This window comes from Scyliorhinus torazame, chromosome 20 (genome assembly GCF_047496885.1).
Source record: "Scyliorhinus torazame isolate Kashiwa2021f chromosome 20, sScyTor2.1, whole genome shotgun sequence".
NCBI lineage: Eukaryota > Metazoa > Chordata > Chondrichthyes > Carcharhiniformes > Scyliorhinidae > Scyliorhinus > Scyliorhinus torazame.
The window spans coordinates 18,780,183-18,786,182 of record NC_092726.1 but is presented as its reverse complement, the minus strand read 5'-3'; positions in this window follow the sequence as shown (position 1 = coordinate 18,786,182).

Below are 6,000 nucleotides of genomic sequence, written 5' to 3'. Positions count from 1 at the left end.
CGCCTCTGGCGCCCCCAGGACCGGCGTCTGAGACGGGGTCAGCGCCTACAAGTCTGACACGGACATGGCTCCTCATCCATTGGTTCTGGAGAAGGCTCCCTTCGGGGAGGAATATCCAACGGCCACTGGCGTTGGTCCGGACGTCGCCTCGCCCAAGGTACCGCAGGAGTGCGGGGGGACGTTTTCGGACGGAAGGGGTTGTGCCCCAAGGCATGCACTTCCATTCCCTGTAGCTCCTGCACTCCTCGCTCTGCGCTCTCTCGGGACAATACTATTTGAATGGCCTGTTGAAAAGTCAATGTTGGCTCAGCTAACAACTTTCTCTGGGTGGCCGCATTGTTAATACCGCAAACCAAACGGTCGCGTAACATTTCTGACAAGGTCTCACCATAGCCACAGTATTCCGCAATCCTGCATAGCCTGGATAGAAAATCGGCAAGGGATTCTCCAGGGGTCCTCTCAGTGGAATTAAACCGGTAACGCTGGACTATCGTGGACGGGGTTTGGTTAAAATGTTGCCCCACTATATTCACAAGTTCATCAAACGTTTTGGTGTCCGGCACACCTGGGTACGTAAGGCTCCTAATCACCCCAAAGGTAAGCGGGCCGCAGGCGGTGAGCAATATGACCACCTGGCGCTCGTTTTCGGTGATATTGTTTGTTCGGAAATAGTAACACATCCGTTGTGCATACTGGTTCCAGCTTTCCAGCGCAGCATCAAAAACATCCAAACGTCCATACAGAGGCATGGTGTAATAGAAAGCAACTTCCAACCTGTATCCAACAAAAATCCAGGGAGGTGGCTTCAGCAGTGTAGACAGCTATTCACTTTAACCCTCGTCGCCAGTTTTGTGAGGGCCACGAAGAATCCAGCACGAGTTTTAAGAATACAAAGTAATAACATTTATTTACAATAACATAGATATATAACAGCAGCAGCAACATCCCTTGCTGCACACTCGTTCCTGCTGGTTCCAAACTGGCCAGCTTTATTTGTACTTGGAGTTTACTCATGGTTTCTCCACCTCCCTCATTGGGGAAGCTCATACTCCCACAGGATTGTGGCATTGTCATTAGTCCCCAGCCAATGGTCAGCAGGCAGGTTGTAACAGTGTCCAATTCTTAATTTATAAGGTCCAATTTTGTCAGGCCTAAAATCCAAGCCAAGTCAGATTATCACACATCACCACATCAGTAATTTCACAACCACATCCTACCGCCACCCCCCTCCCTCCCGCCCGCCCGCCCCCCCCCCCCCCCCCCACCCCCACCCTCACCTCGGTTAAAGTTAAATCCACAACTTTCCTGCGGTCTGCACTTTTCTGTGTTCTCAATGTCTGCAAGATGTGCAAATTCTTGAAGTGTTAATTATATTATTTGTGATTCTGAAATCTATGTTCCTGTGAGCACAGCCGAGCAACTTGCTATTGATGCACATTGTGGTGTGTCCAGATTTACAAATGTCCCCATGTTTACAAACGGGCCAGCTAATTCGAAGGGAGCTGGCATGGGAACTCAGCATCTGCCTCTCATTTTCAAAGTGACGACTGTTTCAGGTTCCAAACTCAAACCACTCTGCAAGATCCTCATCCATTGTTTCCACAGTTTGAACTGATTTAACCGCTGCTGCTTTCATTTTTAGAGTCAGTGAATCTGAGAGAACTCATGCTACAACGAGGAATGTGTTCAACACTATGATGTGTTGGGTCTTCTGGATCACAAACAGGTCACCAACACTGAAAGTGGTGCAACTCTATTTTATTATAAGGTTAACTATATTAACATACTTGAACTGTGGGTAAATACGATACTAGCTTTAACTAAAGACTTTTGCCTTGTCCTAACCAGTTGATGCACTCAGCACATGGTGAATGTCTGTGTTGCAGGTTGTGAGCTCTGTGCTCCTAGCTGGCTGATACTAGAAAGAGCGGGAACTCTCCCATCCCCTGTCTTTATAGTGCGTGTGCTCTCACTGATGATTGGCTGCGGTGTTGTGTATGCTGATTGGTCCCACTGCATGTCCATCATTGTGTGTGTGTGTCTGCACCATGATATACTGGTGTATATTATGACACACTACATGTTGGCTTCCTGCCTCTATGCAGCATTGGCTTTCTCTGCATCCTCTTTGAAGACTTGAGGGCGTGGTCCACAAACGTCTGGCACCCACCCAAGGAGGAATTCGGCAAGTGACACTGAAATTCAGCAGGGAAGCACAAGCATGCTTATCGATCAGGAGTTTAAAAAAAGAGAGGGAGGGGGGAAATATGCGGCAGAAATCTCCATTCCTGAGACTAACAAAGAACAAAGAAATGTACAGCACAGGAACAGGCCGTTTGGCCCTCCAAGCCCGTGCCGACCATGCTGCCCGACTAAACTACAATCTTCTACACTTCCTGGGTCCGTATCCCTCTATTCCCATCCTATTCATGTATTTGTCAAGATGCCCCTTAAATGTCACTATCGTCCCTGCTTCCACCACCTCCTCCGGTAGCGAGTTCCAGGCACCCACTACCCTCTGCGTAAAAAACTTGCCTCGTACATCTACTCTAAACCTTGCCCCTCTCACCTTAAACCTATGCCCCCGAGTAATTGACGCCTCTACCCTGGGGAAAAGCCTCTGACTATCCACTCTGTCTATGCCCCTCATAATTTTGTAGACCGCTATCAGGTCGCCCCTCAACCTCTGTCATTCCAGTGAGAACAAACCGAGTTTATTCAACCGCTCCTCATAGCCAATGCCCTCCATACCAGGCAACATTCTGGTAAATCTCTTCTGCACCCTCTCTAAAGCCTCCACATCCTTCTGGTAGTGTGGCGACCAGAATTGAACACTATACTGGTGTGGGAAAGAGGGGTTCCTTTTCATGGGACACTGGCATCAGTTTTGGGACAGGGGAGACCTATACCGTTGGGATGGTCTCCACCTGAACCGAGCTGGCACCAGTGTTCTGGCGAAAAGAGTAAATAGGGTGGTCAATGGGACTTTAAACTAGAGATTGGGGGGAAGGGAAAGTCAGGGAACCAAGAGGTGAAGTAATCAGTGGGAAGCGTAGCTGCTTAGGAATACAAAAAAACACGAACAGACAAAACTCAAGAGTGGTTACGATAGTCCCCATCCCACAAAATATGACACAGTGTATGGAAAGGCTCAGTAAACCAAGGTCCACCACACTAAGAAAACAAAAAGGGACGGTCAATAGAGAATTAAAGGTGCTATATTTAAATGCGCGCAGTGTACGGAACAACGTACACTGCTAGTGGCCCAGATTGTGACTGGCAGGTATGATGTGGTAGGCATCACAGATACATGGTTGCAGGGGGTTCAGGGCTGGCATTTAAACATCCAGGGATTCACAACCTATCGAAAAGACAGAGAGGTGGGCAGAGGGGGCGGGGTTGCCTTGTTAATTAGGAATGAAATTAAATCAATAGCACTAAACGACACAGGGTCAGATGATGTGGAGTCTGTGTGGGTAGAGTTGAGGAACCACAAAGGCAAAAAAACCATAATGGGAGTTATGTACAGGCCTCCTAACAGTGGTCAGGACCAGGGGCACAAAATGCACCACGAAATAGAAAGTGCATGTCAGAAAGGCAAGGTCACAGTGATCACGGGGGACTTCAATATGCAGGTGGACTGGGTAAATAATGCTGCCAGTGGACCCAAGGAAAGCGAATTCATTGAATGTTTACAGGATGGCTTTTTGGAACAGCTTGTGATGGAGCCCACGAGGGGACAGGCCATTCTGGACTTAGTGTTATGGAATGAGCCAGACTTGATTAAAGATCTTAAAATAAGGGAACACTTAGGAGGCAGTGATCATAATATGGTAGAATTCAATCTCCAATTTGAAAGAAAGAAGATAGAATCAGATGTAAAGGTGTTACAGTTAAATAAAGGTAACTACTGGGGCATGAGGGAGGAACTGACAAAAATCGACTGGGAGCAGAGCCTAGTGGGAAAGACAGTAGACCAGCAATGGCAGGAGTTTCTGGGAGGAATTGAGGACACAGTACAGAGGTTCATCCCAAAGAAAAGAAAGGTTATCAGAGGGGGGATTAGGCAGCCATGGCTGACAAAGGAAGTTAGGGAATGCATCAAAGCAAAAGAGAAAGCCGATCATGTGGCAAAGAGTAGTGGGAAGTCAGAAGATTGGGAAGGCTACAAAAACAAACAGAGGATAACAAAGAGAGAAATAAGGAAAGAGAGGATCAATTATGAAGGTAGGCTAGCCAGTAACATTAGGAATGATAGTAAAAGTTTCTTTAAATACATTAAAAACAAACGGGAGGCAAAAGTAGACATTGGGCCGCTCCAAAATGACACTGGTAATTTTGTGATGGAGACAAGGAAATAGCTGAGGAACTAAATATTTGCGTCAGTCTTCACAGTAGAAGACATGAGTAATATCGCACCAATTCCGGAGAGTCAGGGGGCAGGGTTGAATATGGTAGCCATCACAAAGGAGAAAGTGCTGGAGAAACTAAGAGGTCTAAAAATTGATAAATCTCCGGGCCCAGATGGGCTACATCCTAGAGTTCTAAAGGAGATAGCTGAAGAAATAATGGAGGCGTTAGTTATGATCTTTCAAAAGTCACTGGAGTCAAGGAAAGTCCCAGAGGATTGGAAAATCGCTGTTGTAACCCCCCTGTTCAAGAAGGGAACAAGGAAAAAGATGGAAAATTATAGGCCAATTAGCCTAACCTCGGTTGTTGGCAAGATTCTAGAATCCATTGTTAAGGATGAGATTTCTAAATTCTTGGAAGTGCAGGGTTGGATTAGGACAAGTCAGCATGGATTTAGTAAGGGGAGGTTGTGCCTGACAAACCTGTTAGAGTTCTTTGAAGAGATAACAAATAGGTTAGACCAAGGAGAGCCAATGGATGTTATCTATCTTGACTTCCAAAAGGCCTTTGATAAGGTGCCTCACGGGAGACTGCTGAGTAAAATAAGGGCCCATGGTATTCGAGGCAAGGTACTAACATGGATTGACGATTGGCTGTCAGGCAGAAGGCAGAGAGTTGGGAGAAAAGGTTCTTTTTCGGAATGGCAACCGGTGACGAGTGGTGTCCCGCAGGGTTCAGTGTTGGGGCCACAGCTGTTCTCTTTATATATTAACGATCTAGATGACGGGACTGGGGGCATTCTGGCTAAGTTTGCCGATGATACAAAGATAGGTGGAGGGGCTGGTAGTATGGAAGAGGTGGGGAGGCTGCAGAAAGATTTAGACAGTTTAGGAGAGTGGTCCAAGAAATGGCTGATGAAATTCAACGTGGGCAAGTGCGAGGTCTTGCACTTGGGAAAAAAGAATAGAGGCATGGACTATTTTCTAAACGGTGACAAAATTCATAATGCTGAAGGACTTGGGTGTCCTAGTCCAGAATTCTCGGAAGGTAAACTTGCAGGTTGAGTCCGTAATTAAGAAGGCAAATGCAATGTTGTCATTTATCTCAAGAGGCTTGGAATATAAAAGCCCCATTTAGAATACTGTGTGCAATTTTGGGCCCCACACCTCAGGAAGGACATACTGGCACTGGAGCGGGTCCAGCGGAGATTCACACGGATGATCCCAGGAATGGTAGGCCTAACATATGATGAACGTCTGAGGATCCTGGGATTATATTCATTGGAGTTTAGGAGGTTGAGGGAGATCTAATAGAAACTTACAAGATAATGAATGGCTTAGATAGGGTGGACGTAGGGAACTTGTTTCCATTAGCAGGGGAGACTAGGACCCGGGGGCACAGCCTTAGAATAAAAGGGAGTCACTTTAGAACAGAGATGAGGAGAAATTTCTTCAGCCAGAGAGTGGGGGGGTCTGTGGAATTCATTGCCACAGAGGGCGGTGGAGGCCGGTAGTTGAGTGTCTTTAAGACAGAAGTTGATAAATTCTTGATTTCTCGAGGAATTAAGGGCTATGGAGAGAGAGCGGGTAAATGGAGTTGAAATCAGCCATGATTGAATGGTGGCGTGGACTCGATGGGCCGAATGGCCTT